Genomic DNA, 17471 nt, shown 5'->3' with positions numbered 1-17471 from the left:
ATTGTAAAAATAAACAGTTTAAATCTTTAAAGTTATTTATAGTTCATAAAGATAAGCTGAACTTTTATCCAGAGGCTTTCCGTGCATGGACTCCTTTGTGATGAGTTGCGTCAAATGACATCAGCATTAAAATCAATGTAATAGACACACCTGTTCGGAAGCTTTAAATATTATTTTTTGAACTGATTAGCCAAAGATAATTTCACTAGCTGCAAGTTTATTATTATGTGTCATATTTGTAATTGATTAATTTTGCAAATGCATACAATTTAACACATATTGTGTTGTAAGTTTGACACCATTTTGGTAACATTGTGACAATGTGACATCGTAGTCAGCTCGTTGAATTTGGCTTTTTCAAGGGTGTCTTATGCTCAAAAACTGCAAGTAAATATAAAAGACTCCACAAATGTCTCTAGACTTCGACTTTAAAATGTAGCTTCAAGATTTCCAGAATATCTTAAGTTAATGTTGGGTAAGTTTTTAGTTGCTGACAGTTTTATTGTTTGTTTTTTTACAGTGATTACTATATAGACTAGTTTGCCTTAAATGTATCCCATGAGAGCCATTGTAGAAGTTTGTGTCATTTCCGAAAAATAATTAATCAATTCGTAATGAATACAATTAAATGGCAACTAATGTTAAAAAAAAAAACTCACTGACTTCCTGACTTACTTACATGTTTTTTTTTTAAGTTATTACTAATTCTTCCCTCGTCTGAAATCTGGGAAAATTAGTGAGAGTTGAGACCAGTATGTCATAATAATGGTCTTCACTTATCATGTCCGCTTTGTTTATACTACAAATCCCTTGGAGGTGGAGACTTCCTGGATTGATGATGCGAAGTGACAACACTAATGTTTGACTAATCACAGCAGAGTGGTTTCGATAATGATAAATGTGATTTTAACTACAGTCAAATTTAACATTTTCTAATGTAAATATTTGAATTAAAAATGAGTTTTGAGTATGTTTTACAAACATACTGATGAGAATAATAGAGGTTCAATTAAGGGAGACAATTAAATAAATTAACACTTTTAAATCTCGCCCATTTTATATGTATTTGTCGATTTTACCGACAGTGCCATGAAAATAGTAAACTAACTAAATTTAATACTCAAACAGTATTATTACATTTAAATACGTACTTTTGGTTAAGTTATAGTTATTATGTTAAAAAATCCACATTTTAAAAGTTACTAAGCAACCAACGGGGAATAAAAACATTTCTAACCACGAGGATCATAAATTAAGACAAATTAATCTCATCTGTTCAAAGTGTTATTTAAATCACTTGCAAAATATTGTAGATGTATCACAAGAAACGTAATTTGTTTTTAATTTGGTTTAATTTGTGTATAAAATTAAAAAATACAAATAATACAATCATCAACAATCTGCTCACCGACACGTGGGAACTGATTTTATATCGACGCTTTGATGAACAAAGCATTCATTTCCGATCATAGGAGCCTCAGATAATGAGATGAATGGCCGCTTGCATGAGGAGTGTTGCTGTTTTTCTAAGATGAACAGCCAATTTCCCAGGTTGTCATGGAGCAAACAAGGACCAAATGCTCGATGTCACATTCCATTGAGGGAGGGGTTAATTTGCTGGGGGGAAAAAAAAAAAGTGGAACAGGGAGCATGACGGAGATGAGAACCCTATCGGTCAACCTTATCTTTTTCTCACATTCATCAGGTGATGAGGAAGGAACCTCTCTGCGATGGGGTAATAAACAGTTATTCATCTTCAGCTTGGCACTTAGGAAACAGGAGTGGGTTTGCCCTTGGGCTAATCTTCGGGTCCGAGGATGACAACCAATCCATCAGAGCACTATTTAGACTGCATACTACTAAGTTTGTAGACCTCGGCGGGAGAGCGAGAACGAGAGGGTGCGGATGGGTTGATGAAGAGATGGAGGGAAGATCTGATTGGAATAAAAAAAGGCGGAGAAGGTGAGAAAGGTCGAGCTCACTTGTGTCAAAGTGATTTATGAGAGTTGGAATGGTAGACCTGCTTGAATTAATGGAGTCGAATTCCACCGGCATGTGTATATATGTTTTTGTGTTAATGTGCGTTTCTATAGGTCAGTGAGCAAAATCGCAGTCACAGGTGAGATATTAGTTTCGAATGACATCTCCGCCGGTGTAATAAAGTACTTTCCAGGTGTAGTGAGATGCAGGTTGTGCTCAGTTCTACATGGTTTCCCCTGTAAAATTACCCCAAAATAATTTGTTCTCCATCCATTTTGCTTTCCAAACTCATTTATTACCTCCAACCAAGAACAGACGAGGTCACCGTCTTTTTCTTTGTCAGCATTTGAGGACAAACTACTGGGAAGACATTCTTGTTAACTCTGCCAATATTACATTTTCCACCAACCTGACTTCTACTTCTAAAAATTGATGGTCACATAAATCATTTTAGCTCTCCTATTATCTCCTTGTGATGCCGCACTTTTGAAAGAGGGACTTTTTTTTAACAGCTTTTATAGTGGCAAGCATTCAATTTCCTCACATTTGCAGACATTTTGGAATTATAGTCTTTCTAGTGTGACATTGGATGAAACCTGTAAGGTGCACACAGACAGTAACTCGCCTTTTACAGATGAATCCAACTGCAAAAGTATGCTCACTTAATTATTTGAAATGTGGTTGGTCAGTGGTTATACTTAATCAATGGATGCCTCAAGGACATGTGTGAGAAGTGTTTGGAAAGTTCACTTTCTATAGGAAAGTAGTTAAAAGTTCAGTTTACCAATTTTAAATGAACTAATTCAGTTCATAGTTTTCAGAAGTTTACAGCTACAAAAATGAACAACTTCTTTTTTCTATGTTGCTACAAGCTACTGTTTTTGTTATTTATCACCACAGCCCATATCTAACCACAGACAACTATTATTGCATCTGTTTTAACAGAACTATCAGGAACTATTTTTAAAAAACGTTTTGTAATCATAGAGAATAGATGGGAAAAAAAAGAATGCAAGCAATATGAATACAATTAGCTGAAAAAAATGACTCAAAGCGGACATATACAAATAATGAAATGAAGTGTTCATGATCCTGATCATCTAGTTTTGAACCCTAAAAAACAAGGGTTTACCATGCTGCTCTTTGTTTTAATGACGTAAGCGGTTGTGCGCCAATGGTGGCTCATGTTGCCAAATTGAGTGTTTTTATGCTTTACATTAAGATGTGTTTTATCAGGTTTCTGCCTGAAAGGCTCCACAAAAATCTGGCAAACTACGTCCAGTAGGCAGTAGGTGTTTACAGACACCAGAATGTACGCAGAAGCATTCATCAGACTGGGGACTACCCAGCAAAATGAGTGAGAACAGAAATTTAGTAGGTCACACAGGATAATTATAACCTATGGACCTCTTGTAATTTGTAATAATAATGGAGAATGTCTGAGTTTTAATCCTGTGTAAATGCGCCATGTCTGTGATTTGTAATGTAATAATTCTGCGGCGAATTACCAAATGTAATTCGCCAAACACAGACATCAGGTGACAATACTAGTCTCGTGTTAATCTGCGTGTTTGTAATTCTGAATGCCGCATATGCTGTAACGGACTTCTAGGCACTCGCCATTCTGTAAATAATGATAGCCGCTGTTTTATTTTGAAAGGGTTTGAAAGGAAGTAGATTGAGTTTGTTGTTGTTGAGGGGTGTGTTCCACATGACGAAAGTAAAGAAGACGTGCGCGCTGCACAGATAAGGTAAGGTAAGGTAAGGTAAAACTTTATTGAAATTGTTTTTTTCCAATAGCCAGCAATTTTTCATAAACAATAAAAAATAATAAATAAAAAATAAAATAAGAAGAAGAACATAAAGAGAAAGAACAAGATGACACAATGTAAGTCTAAAGATAAAAACAAAGAACATAGGTCAAAGAAAAACAACAAAGACAAAGGATACAAAGACTAACATAGAACAGAACATCCAGATACTCTCACTCCACTCCTGCCCCCGAACTCAGAATTGTACAATTTAATAGCCCGAGGAATGAATGAGTCCCTGAGTCTATTTGTTTTGCACCTGGGTAGGAGCATTCGTGCGCTCATTCTGCTTCTCTGCTCACTGATGACAGTGTTCAGAGGATGACTGTCATCATCCATGATGGACAGTAGTTTGTTCAATGATCTCCTCTCTGCAACTGTCAGCAGTGAGTCCAGCTTCATTCCAACCACAGAGCCAGCCCTCCTGATCAACCTGTCCAACCTGTTGACACTCCTCTTGGACACATTCCCACCCCAACACACCACAGCATAGAACAGGACACTGTCCACCACAGACTGGTAGAACATTCAGAGGAGCTTCCTGCAGATGTTAAATGATCGAAGCCTCCTCAGAAAGTACAGTCTACTCTGAACCTTCTTATATCCATGGTTTGTGGTGTTGCCGGACCAGTCCAGTTTACTGTCCATCCACACACTGAGGTACTTATAGTTGTCAACTATCTCCACCTCGTCAAATCTGATGGACCCTGGACGTGGCTTTGTCCTGGACCTCCCGAAGTCCAAGACCAGCTCCTTGGTCTTTGAGGTGTTCAGCTGCAAGTGGTTCCTCTCACTCCAGTCCACAAAGTCACGTATCAGACTCTGTAGCAGAAGTCTGAAGTGTAGATGGTGAAGAGGAAAGGGGCCAGTACTGTCTCCTGAGGTGCTCCTGTACTGCACACCACAGTGTCAGACTTGATATCCTTCAGCCTGACATACTGTGGTCGATCAGTAAAATAATCCGTAATCCAGGAGACCAGACCAGGGTCCACATGCATCTTAGTCAGTTTGTCCTGCAGCCGAGTGGGTTGGATAGTGTTTAAGGCACTAGAAAAGTCCAGGAACAGGATTCTCACTGAACTGCTTCCTTTATCCAAGTGGGAGTAGGTCCGATGCAGGACTAAGTTCAATACAGTTCAATAGTTCAGATACAAACTAAGTTCCAGCCTCGTTGTTTCCCACATGAATACACTCAACTACACTACTGTAACAGACTGTGTCTCTTCTGTTAGAATAATATTAGGGCAAATTTATTTGCAGGGAAGCACTCTCGCTGTTGAGCATCTACACAAGTTGAGAAACGAAAGAAAATAAAAGGTTGTCCACTTTATCTTCTCTAAACGAAGAATGCTTGGTTAAAATAACTTTCTCTTTCAGTAATTAAGCTCCTTTTTACATCTGTATCGCTAGGTAATGTCAGTAATAATGACTATTTTACAGACGTCGCTCATCCCGTGTGAATGCACTTAAAATAACACAGAGGAGGGGGGGTAATTTACAAACCACCGAGGTCCCCAGGTAATACTTATCCGGTGCGAATAGGGCTTAAGATAAAAAACAAGGTTTGTCCTATTTAAGTTAAAGTTTTTATCCATGGATTATTTTTAAATTGTAAATCCTTGAAACGTTGAATCTACCAATCGACATTGACTTGCCCTTCCACATACTTCATTTCAGTTACCCTGGTGTTACACATTGTACGAGGTTTAAACCACACCTGAGATACCCCATCAATCATGAGAGTTAATTGGCAGGACCAGGAGGTCTAAACATCAAGGACGAACCCATCTTACTAAAAATTTAGGACTGTGCAACTAAGCAATGCATCAGCAGGGGGGTGACAACCGGCATTTCTTGGCAGATTAAAGCAGGTGAGCTATTGAAAAATAGTGTCTCCAGTCATTTCTCAGTCTACAGGAAGAATGAGAAAGTGGTGAGTTGAAGTGGAGTAGCGTTACATCAGGACGTCATCTATCAGCCCCATCTTTATTATTGACAGACAGAGAGATGGATTAAGAAAGGATTATCCATGAACCATTTTGTTTCCTGATGATGTAGTCGTTTGCAGTGAGTGTAAAGATGAGGAGCTGAAGTAGAAGTTTGATCTGGGAAAGGAGAAATGTTAAGAATAAAGATGACATTGAAATAAACAAAACTTCAGTATTTGTATATTGAAAAAAGGGGAAAGCAGGCTTCATTAGGCTGACATGTTAAGGATAGAAAAGAAACATAATGAAAAAGATTATATAATATGCTCCTCTTTGACATTAAGAGAGGGAATGATGTGACGAAAGAGATTCATCAGTTAAATAGGAGACAAATTGAAAAATAATATTTAATATATATACAGTATTTGTTTGTCTTAACCAAAGCCTGAGGAATGAGGGAGAAAGAAGCATATATGTGCTGCTACTGGAAAGTAAAACGTCATTAGGCAAATATTTTGTCTTAGATAAACGGAATCTATAGTGAATCCTGATAAGACTTTGTTTACTATGTAGTTTACTATTGTATTCTTCTACCATCCTAGCTCCCATTGTTGGCTTTTTCCACCAAACATATCGTTTATTCTGTCATCAAACACTTTTCGTTATCAATTAGATATACCTTTTTTTTTTTTATATGGTTGGAGCTGAACAGGTTTAAGTAGGCTAAAAAAACAAGTTGTGTTTACTTTATTTAGTTGTTTTGAGATGTGTTTGTGTGAATGTGTGAGTGGATGTTTGTAAGTGTGAACATACCTGCACTGTCTACTGAGGTGACAATGAAAGTAATCAAATATGGAAACACTTTCTGATATAATCACCAGTTGGAATGTCCGGTGGAATTAGGAAGCTGGCCAAATAAAAAAAAGTCCTTCACAGGATAAAATATTTAAAATCTGTTTTTCTACAAGAAACTTACTTGACTGCTACAGACATTCAGTATTTGTGAAAGAAAACTAAAAATAAGGAATATTCTTGTAATTCTAGCTCTGATAATACACATTCACGACTAGACTACTTTTCTGTCCTCGATGAAGCTAGTACCTTTTGTTAAAAAATCCTGGTATAACACTATAGTTATTAGCGACCACGACGCAATTTACATAGAAATACATCTTTTGAAAATTGAGCGATTTTCACAATGGAGACTTTTGCTCTACTTGCTGCAAGACACATATTTCATTAAACATATTGAGAAGTGTTATATTAGCATATTCAAAGCATATATTAGGGGAGAAATAATGAGTTACAAATCTTAAAAATCAAAAAACAAATACAAACTCTGGAAAGAGAAAAGAGTGCAGAAATTAAATTATATACTAAAAAAAATAGTCCTGAAGATATTCATAATTTGTCAGTTATCAGAGCCAAATAAAGCCTAAATTCTGAAAAATATAGGCCAAATTCTTATGTATTATGATCAAGGAGAGAAAGACGGTAAATTATTGACTAGGTGGGTGAAGAAAATGAAGAGGGAAAGAGATATAAAGAATATAAAGTTAAGTTCTGGAACAATCACAACAGAACTAGTGGAAATAAGGTTTACAGAATTTTACAAATTGACCTACACGTCTGAAATAAACGATAATATTGAAGTTAAACTTTTTCTTCTATTCCGTTGCCTAACAACAACAAAAGCCTCCTCACCTCACCTAGGCTTGAAATGAAGCCACAACCATCTGTCTGTACAGAATTTTTTTTATTAAAAATCTAGTGAAATACCATTGTGTGACCCGCATGGCAATGTTGCCGGACCAAGGTAGTGGTTTCCTATAAAGGGCTTCACCTCAGATTGCTCAAGGTAAATAAAAGTCTAACATTAAAACGTTAATAATGGACTTACAATCTGGGTTTGCAGAGAGAAAAGCAGACCTTGCAAACCAGATATAAAGATCGTGGAAAAGCACCTGGACTAGATGGAATACCTATAGAACATTATAAAACATTTAAAAAACAACTTTTGAAACCTCTGCTTGACATGTATGAAGCATCTAAGAGTCCCTAGGATGGGCTATAATAACTGTAATATTAAAACTTTTTTCCTATTGCCCAATCAGCCTAATATGTTCTGATGCAAAAATCCTCTGCAAAGCACTGTCTAAGAGACTTGAAAAATATATTCCTCAATAAGTTAACAATGATCAATAAGGTTTTGTTTTTAACAGGCAAGGATATCAAAATATAAGACGAGTTATTAACATATTACACGAGAAAGACAATGATTAAGACAGTCGGTTGATGCATGTCAATCTTTTGACCGAATTGAATGTAATTATCTTTTTGACATTCTTCCAAGATTTGTATACAAGACTATTGTATACAAACCCAACCGCTATGATCTCAACCAACAACACAATCTCAAAACCCTTCGATCTACAAAGATCTACTCGACAAGGTTGCCATCTGTCCCTACTGCTTTTCACTTTAGCAATAGAACCCTTAGCTTTTAGAGAACACTCAGATACCAGGCATAAAAATTGGTAGTCTTGATCATCGTATATCCCTAAAGCAAACAATATTATATTCTTTCTAACAAAACTTGCCACTACAATCCCCAATTTATCGATGCTATTTGAAGGATTCGGAAACATCTCTGGATATAAAATCAATAATGTTTCTTAATAAGGATGGAGAGAGGAACCTAATACTAAAAACAGAATGTACAACAACCACTAAACAGTTTAGATACCTAGGTGTTAAAATTACTCAAAAAATTGATCAAATGATATCAACCAATTATGACCCTTTAGTGAAAGATAAAACAGAAACATTAGACCGATGAAACAATTTTCCAATATCCATGAACGGAAGAATACATTTAATTAAAATGAAAATCCTACCCAACCTTTTGACTGCCAAAATAACAACTGCTTTCTTTTATTTTAAAACCAGAGAGAATCCTGCATGGGTTGCCATTGAACAACATCCCCTAAAACTTAATTTAAACTTGTATATATATTCAGCAGACCCCAAAACTCTGTTTCTTAAAAACACAATTGCTGTATGGCACAAGGTGAATAACCTGTTGTCACAATTTACTCCATCTCTGGGCAGTTTAAAGCTGGGGTAAAAGATACAGGATTTAAAATGTGGTACGATTAAGGGTCTTAAGACAGTTGGAGACTTGTATACTAAAAGAGTACCCCCCGGGGTCTTGCCGACTTCGTCTTTTGTATACAAATTCAGGTGTGATTGCAGGCAGACAAAAATGTTGATCCTACCGGTGTTTTGACCCTAATCCTGAATTGAGCGGTCTCAATCCAGTAATCAGTATTTGTGTTAATTTGATTGTGTGTGTGTGTGTGTGTGGGGACAAAGCTTTTCTGCTCTTAGATCAATCAGAGTATATTGTATTATTCTCTTACCTTATATTTAATGAACTTTTAGCATTAATTTAAGTATGGCATATACCTATATAACAATTTTAATCTAACTATACAGATGGAAATCTTGTAACATTTGAACATCTTTTAAAAAAAAATACCAGCTTCCAAAACAGCTTTCAGCTTTTTTTTTTAAATATCTAAAGATTAGGAGTTATATATCATCGACCTTTGGGTTTACTGGCCCTAACAAGACTTGAAGAAGTCCCTAAAAGAATACAGAAGAGAGGGGGCATGTTTCCAAATATTAAGATTTACTTGTCTAAGCTTGTAATGAATCTACAGATCACAAATTAAATGCATGGATAACAGATGTGGGTCACACTGACAAAGACGAGTGGAATGAAGCATGTTTTAAAGCTCAAACCCAAACAATAAGCACCAGAGCAAGATTATTACAACAAGTGGCTCATGAGAACCTACATAACTCCAGTCAAGCTCCACCATATGTCTGCCAATATCCCGGATACTTGTCCAAAATGTCTATAGGAAAAAGGAACTCTGGTATACTGTCTATGGGAATGCCAAAAGATCCACATATTTTGGAAAAAGGTGATGAAAATTATTTTAGGTATGTTTAACATCAATGTCCCTGTAGATTCTAAACTTTGTCTACTTGGCATTTACCCCAACATATTTGCAACTGCACAAAAAAGGACACTGTTGGACTCCTCCTGGCCAGAAGAGTAATTGCACTCTGCTGGAAGAGAATAGATGCACCAACCATGGACATGTGGAAAATAAGAACTCATGAATGGTATTGGTCCGAAGAGACTAACATATGTATTGAAAGAAAAGGGAAAGGAATTTAAAAAAAACTCTGGAAACCATAAATAAACATAATGGAAGACATGAATACACAAATGGAAAATGTATAACTTAAATGTTGTTGTATTATACTTTTCTGTTTTTGGAATAGGATTTTTTTTTTTTGTGAACCTGAATGTTTATGTACAGATACTGTGCAGGTGTGTGGGTGTGAGTGAGTGGACGTATGCCTGTTTTTTTGGTTTAGTGTCTGATAATTGAGTTTTTGTTTTGTATTGTTGAAATTTACAATAAATATTTATTTAAAAAAAAAAACTATATCAGGAACTCTTAGGACTTTGACTAGAAAATCAAGTATGTCATGCTTGGTACAGAACAAACCATGGTTTCTTATGATGGCATTGTAATACCCTACATTGCTGTAGCATTGGATAAACTAAAGATGGTCTTCTGCAAACAACTGAGTAATGCTATGGTCAGAGAGGAACATGTAAGGAAGATCTTAACTAGGCTTGGGGTCTAGCTCATAACCTTTCTGTCACTTATAATACGGTGCCAAGCTCCAAGTTTACCTGGGATCATTTGATGGTGACACCTCACTAGACAGTGAGAGTCAAGGATTCTTTCTAGATGATAATATTGACCCTCACCAGGCCTCGCACCACTCTAATAACTAGGTTATATTAGGTTGGTAAACTGATCATTTGAAGATTTGAACAGCAGGATAGCCCACGCCTTTAATGTTAATTTTACAGCATGGCAACAAAACAGTTTCTGATTCATGACATCTGACATGTATAGAATAAACAACAGCAACATTTCTTTAAATTGTAAATAGGCTTAAGAGAAATTATCCATTGAACTATTGAAAATGAGCTGTGAGGTAATTTCATTTTGAATGTTGGCACTTGTTTTGACAGGAAATCAGATCAAAAGGGGGTCAGTGTGTAGTAAAATAGTTGTGACACATTTGAGAACAGGGCCTTTGATAAGAATAAAAGTATTTTCTGATTTAATCTTTCTTTAATACAAACATCCTTTAATATGATTATTTTACTTTTCCTACCTTATAATGAAAGAAATGCACTATTTAACGTCTGTTTTTGTTGTATTTTCAAGCAGCGATAAGACGTGTCTCTGTGGAATAACTACTGATGCTTCTGCTAGTAGTGTGAAATGTAACTGGGGCAACTTCCTTTTTCTTATTTTTATTGTTTTGTCTCCTACACACTTTTCCCTTCTGAATAACTCTACACTAGTCATATGGAATTTGTCTTCAAATAAGGCCAACAGGAATCTCTGCAAATGTTACCCTTGGATTATTGGATTATATTATAAAACATGGAGAACATTCCCAAGATTTATAACCAATGTGTCTAATTGTGCCGAGCTGTATACAACTTTGTCTGATTAATAGTGTCGGTCAGGGAAAGCACTAAAATCAACGGTACAGCCAAGAAAAAAATTCTCAATCAACATTATAAGCAAAGGGGCCTTTCTCAGTTAAAAAGGAAATGCAAGACAGTCAGTCCAGATGCCAAGAACTGATCACCTTTATTGTACACAGAGCAATAAAGAGTTGCATATATAACTGAAGGTACCAGTAGGTCCTATACTGAATTACTCCCCGGGTGACCCTCCTCGCTAATGATAATGGCTAATGTCAAAATTAAAAATAACGCCCTGAAAAAAATGAAAGAAAAAAAACATATTGTTTATTGCAGATGCAAAACTTAAACAGTCAGAGATTGTAACGTAAAGGCAAACACAATGTGAATTTACCGTAAATACCAAGGTCTGTTAAAATAAAATACACATTACACAATCTTAAGGGAGGATTTTATAAATATACCCTGAACAAGTCTTCCAAAAGAGGACCTTTCCCAGTTTCTTCCGGCGAGAGATGGGGGACACTGTGAACAGGACGGCAGTCTGTTACAGTGCATACAAAGACATAAAACCTATTACAAACACAATCATACCTGAAGACAATTTCCCCAAATTCCCAATCAACCTTTGGGAGAAAACTGGAGTTCCCGGAGTAAACCCATGCAACACAGGAGGAACATAAAAACTCCACATAGAAAGGTCACAAGTTGCCTTCCTCTGGACCTAGAAGTGAACCTGTGAGGGGGGCCACGCTAACATAAATAATACCTGAACAAATAGGAAAAACAGGGTACAGTTTGGTTATTACAGCAGTAACACACATACAACTCTGTAATAACCTAAGAAAGTTACAATTCTTCAGTGGTGATCAGACCTGCGATGAATATAGTTATTTGCTTTAACATTGAGGTATGCGGTCAGCTGATGTGATTTAGTCATAAGAGACATTTTAGATGGAGAGGTGAGTTTACTCTGAATGCAATGGTCTATGATGCTATGATAAAATAAATGATACCTTTTCCTGTCTTCTCTTCCGTTGCCTAACAACAATAAAAGCCAACTCGCCTCACCTAGGCTTGAAATTAAGCCACAACCATCTGTCTGTGCAGACATTTTCGATTAAAAAACTAGAAAGTAAGACATCATCGGGTGACCCGTGTGGTGTCTGGAGCATCAGCAGCCCCTAATGGGTAATGTTGCCGGACCAAGTTGGTGGTTTCTTATAAGGGGCTTCACCTCAGATTGCTCAAGGTTAAGAAAGTCTATCATTAAAACGTTAGTAGTGGAATTCCAATCAGGGTTTGCAGAGAGAAAACCAGACCATACCAAACACTCCTTACCGCAATCTTTGATGGCAAAAGGACTATCCTGCGCTCAAGGACTACCTTTTATCAGGGGTGTCATTCTCCTGTTTCATCACAGTCTAAGGTTTTGCATAAATATACATGATACCCGTTCGTATGAATATGTTCATGCACATTAAAAACCATCAGCCACAAAGATCCTTCAGATGATTTTTTTTCTCCCGTCTCACATATCAAATGTTGTTTCATCAAACTGCAGATGAACTCTTTGTCTTTAACAAAGAGACAATGAGTGACAGAAGGGAGTGTGTTTGTTGAATCGAATGGAGAAGGGGAAAAAAAGGGAATTCGATGGTGAGAGGATGACAAATTGAGATTTGGAAAGAAACAGACAGGCTGGCTGAGATGCAAATATTCCCCTGTGGAAGTGGATGTCCCTCACAATAGCACAGACAGAAGATGATGGCTTACAACGGAAGAGGACAGTTTATCCAACTGGGCACAGAGAGAGTAAAGCTGCTGTGTTTTTAGAGAATAGCAAAGTCACTAGACTTACTTGAACATTTGTATGGTTAAAGCAGGCCTTGTCGTGCTTCTGATGATACCTGCCTTTACTTTCAATTTTAAAAAATTGATGGATGTTTGGTTCAGTCAACTGCAAAAATATTGTTAGTATCAGTATTGGATTCACATTTCTTTTTTTAATTTCCTTAGAAAATCTTCTAATCCTGGTGTCTAGTCGGATGATTCATATGTCTATTTCTGAGATAGTCTTGTAATTGTCAGTCACTTAACTATCAAATCATGTCTTGTGGGCGAGACAAACCCAACAGCTTTTAGGCAACAGAGAGTGGAGTGCAGAATACATATTGTGCTTTGTTTGAATGTGCAACATATTCTCATCCAAATATGCATGAATGGCTTAAAAGTCCATCTGGGGTTAGTGGCAGCAGCTGATTGAAGTGTAGAATGTCCCATAGCCAACGGCATATGCATAGAAGAAACAGCAAAAAACCCTGATGTGGTCAGCAGATCCGAAAAATGTCAGGAACAACAGATGATAAAGAGTAACAGGGACACAGTTAAAAGGGCAAGTAATTTGTGTAATTTAAGTGTATCTTAAATATGTCTTGGACCTCTTTTGTACTCATCAGTATGTCTTTTTACGAAACTCTCTTATATTAAATACTTACATTTGAAAATGTGCTTAAGCCCCGCCCACTGACATCTTGTTTACCATAAGCATGCCCACTCTGCTGTGATTGGTCAAGCACAAGGTTTTTCATCGATTTCAGGCTAGGGAGAACTTTATAAGTTACTTTGTAAAACTTTGTAAGTAATTAGTTCAAAACATGGTCATGATGAGGGAATTACTGCATCTTGGAGAGAAAGACTTCAACATTTGAAACATGTAAGTAAGTCAGGAAAGTTAGGTTTTCACATTAGTTTCCATTAAATATTAGTGACAATGATAATAATAAGGAAATAAAGACACTTGTTTTCATTGAAATGAGGAGTCCCCTTGTTGGCTTTACTATTGACACGATGCTTCCCTTGTTTTAACCGTTTGCCATGTTATAATAAAGATGTGAAAGAAGTATTAGTAGAAAACAACTTTTAAAACAGAAAGTTGTTTGTTTTCTATCAATTCAAAAGTGCATTTATTCTTTGATTGTGTTGATACGAGGGACTCTGTGATTCAATAAAGATCGATGAAGGTAAGCACTTTCTTCATTCTTTGCTTCAGCTGTTTTTAAAAGCTTTGAATGTATTGATTGATGTAAAGAAACTCTCTGTGAAACCAACCTTGAATCTGGGGAATAGCAATAAAAACAATTCTTAGTGAGTCCCACTAAAAACATTTCACACAACATCAACAGTTTCAAAACAATTTCTGGGTCCTTACTTTCTTTGTTTGGAAGGGTTTCGTTCATATAAACAAAGCTAGCTATTGTAGTCGTTTTTCGTGGAATTTTATTGGAAAGAAAAGGTTACATAATTTACGACGATTGACGGTTCACCACTAATTTTTAAGGTCAAACAAGAATGAGAAAATCAGGAGGTATCAAGATTATCAATGGTGGTCTGTCGGGCCAGGAAACATACTCTGAACGCATACATATACTCAGAAAAGTACATGTTTGTAGTTTGCTAAGTATCATTAGATTATTTATTTTATTATTTTTTATCTTATTCTCTAGAGTTTTTTATTTTATCATGTTTCAGTAAGCTAGTGATAACACTAAATTACTTGCCTTTTTGCGCTTCAGGTAAATAAAGACTAGCAAACATGCCAGCCAATCAGCTCTCTGGTATTTATCCTGACAATGTTTACCTCTATTTTCCACCAAAAAAAGCATTTTTATTGCCTTATTATTATCATTGTAATCAATATTAAATGGAAACTAATGTGAAAATCAAACTCTCCTGACTAACATGTTTCAAATATTTCTTCCTATCTGTAATTATATATTTTGTTAGCCCACTATTGAAAATAAAGTTAAATAATAGACTAAAATAACTAAGTATGTTAACAATTGTCAGGTATATTTCCTAACAGAGAGACCTCCTTTATGTTGTTAGTGATGTTTTTTACAGCTGGCCATATTTTGTACCACAAGAATCCTTGTGAAACCACCAGTTGAAACGCAATCATGAACCTTATTAAACAAATTAATTACCAACCTATGTTAGCAATTGTGTTATATTTTCATGTTTTCTTATCTTCGCTTTTAAAAGGCACAGCAAAATCTTTAGTGTTAATAATTTTGAGTTGGTGGGTGTTGATTTTGGTGTCATTTTCACACTTTTTTTAATCAAGTTAATTGTCTACACTTGTGACCGAGTTGCATTCACTCCAGGTGGAGTCAATCACAACATCCGGTGTGGTCGTGCGCAGCATGCCTTTTTCACTCGATGTCGGTTGTAGAACGGAGAAGAGGGAAAAGAAAAAACTTGTGGATTGTGTGGATTATGGCTTAAAGAAGTTAAGAAGCGAAAATATTCACATCTACAGGATGGCAATCGCTGTATGAAGTCGTGATAATAACGTGTCATGTGGTGTAAAGTAACTGAATTGTCATTAAAACTGTATGAGGCTATTATTAAATTCACATGTGCTGGCAATGAGTTATCCAGTGGTAACTTATTTACCCGCCAAATATCAAGTCCTAAGCTAAAATAAATGTCAGACACGACATTACTCACTCGGCTATTGCTCAACACAAAGGCACAACTAAGTAACACATTATTATTCCTTTTCACACTCGCTGAAAATACATCGGCTATGATCTTTTCAAACAGCCCTCTATTTATTGTTTATGCTACATAGTCAATGAATTGAGTCCTGCTCCATTTTGGATGTTAAAACATGTTACACTTCACAGGATACAAAGTTTGTTTTGCTTGAGTAATGTTTGTTGCATCAATCTCCCATAGGGATAACGCCCATCTCCGTCTCAAAAAATAAAACCTGATGAAGTCTGTTTAACAGCCACATTTCTCCACTTAAGGTGCAGTCTAAAGATGTGGCAATGTTGCTCAAGGTGAAGTACCAGAATACCAAGAAGTACATCCGACTACTGTCAGGGTTAACCTTTTTTGATTTCATTGCTCAAGGTGAGTGGCCATTTCAAAGTTGCCTCACAACAAATAAACACAAGGGTTTATGTATTTAGTATGGCTAATTTGGTTTTCTATTTGGGTATCAATTTTAGATCTGTTTTCACGGTTATCTTACAGACAAAAACAAGTTTGGGATTCATGATGCTTTTGATGAAACCAACACAGTAGTCGAGGAAGACATCTTTTCTGAACTGATAGAGGCCAGTCCGGATTTATGCCTGACAGTATGTGACAGAATTCCTGATGGAGGTAGGTACATTTCTCTGTTATCCATAATTCAATACTGCTTTATAATCTAACTGTATTCTTTTCTGCATCTCATATTTTAATAGTTATGTAGTTGTTGTATACGTATACGGCATAATTAAATTAATGCTAAACGATATTTAAATATAAAGTAAAAGAATAATAAAATGTACTCGCTTGATCTAAGATGAAAAACCTTTGTCCACACACACTCACATCTAATCAACATTACTTGCATACTGATTACTGTTTTGAGACAAGCTCAATTCAGAATTACGGTCAAAACACCAGTAGATCAGCATTTTTGTCTGCCTGCAATCACACCTCTATTTGTATAATTTGACTTAGAGAGAGTTTACTACAGCTCGGGGCCATTCTGTCCTGGACTGTCAATTTGTAAAGTTGCATGAAGAAGTGAGCCCGGTCGATCAAGGAGGATTGTATTTTCCTTTGCTTGGAAGTGGTAAATAAAGTGACCCGAACCTACTCTGGATTGTTCATCTTTCTCCACAAATCGAAGGATAAGACCTGCGACGGAAGTGACTGGTGTCTGTGAGCAGACGATGTGTTTGACTCTAATACTACTTTAAAGTGATTATTCTTTTATGAATACTGTGACTGTTAATACTGTACTCCTTTTCTTTTTGCAAAATCAATAAATGATAAGACTTTAGTAATGTTGATGTATAAATTTCTTAACCAGAGCACTATGATGCGGAGAAAAGGCACTGGCTATTTAGCATGGCGCCTTAAGACTATGTCCAGGAATACAGTAAAAGGACCAGTCAAGACAGCTACAGTGACTCAAGCACAAGGACCAAAGCGCATGGCAGCCGCTTTGCCTGAGCAATTTGATGGAGATGCCATTTCTCATTCACTCTCAGGATGAAGCAAGTGTGTTTCAGAAGATGAAGATGACCTTTCAATATCGCCAAGACCTAGTGCATGACCCACAGTGAACCAGAGATGTCTTTAAAACAT

This window comes from Callionymus lyra, chromosome 16, assembly GCF_982586985.1.
Source record: "Callionymus lyra chromosome 16, fCalLyr1.hap1.1, whole genome shotgun sequence".
In the NCBI taxonomy this organism is placed as follows: Eukaryota; Metazoa; Chordata; class Actinopteri; order Syngnathiformes; family Callionymidae; genus Callionymus; species Callionymus lyra.
The sequence above is the reverse complement of the archived record's forward strand: the minus strand, read 5'-3'. Positions refer to the sequence as shown.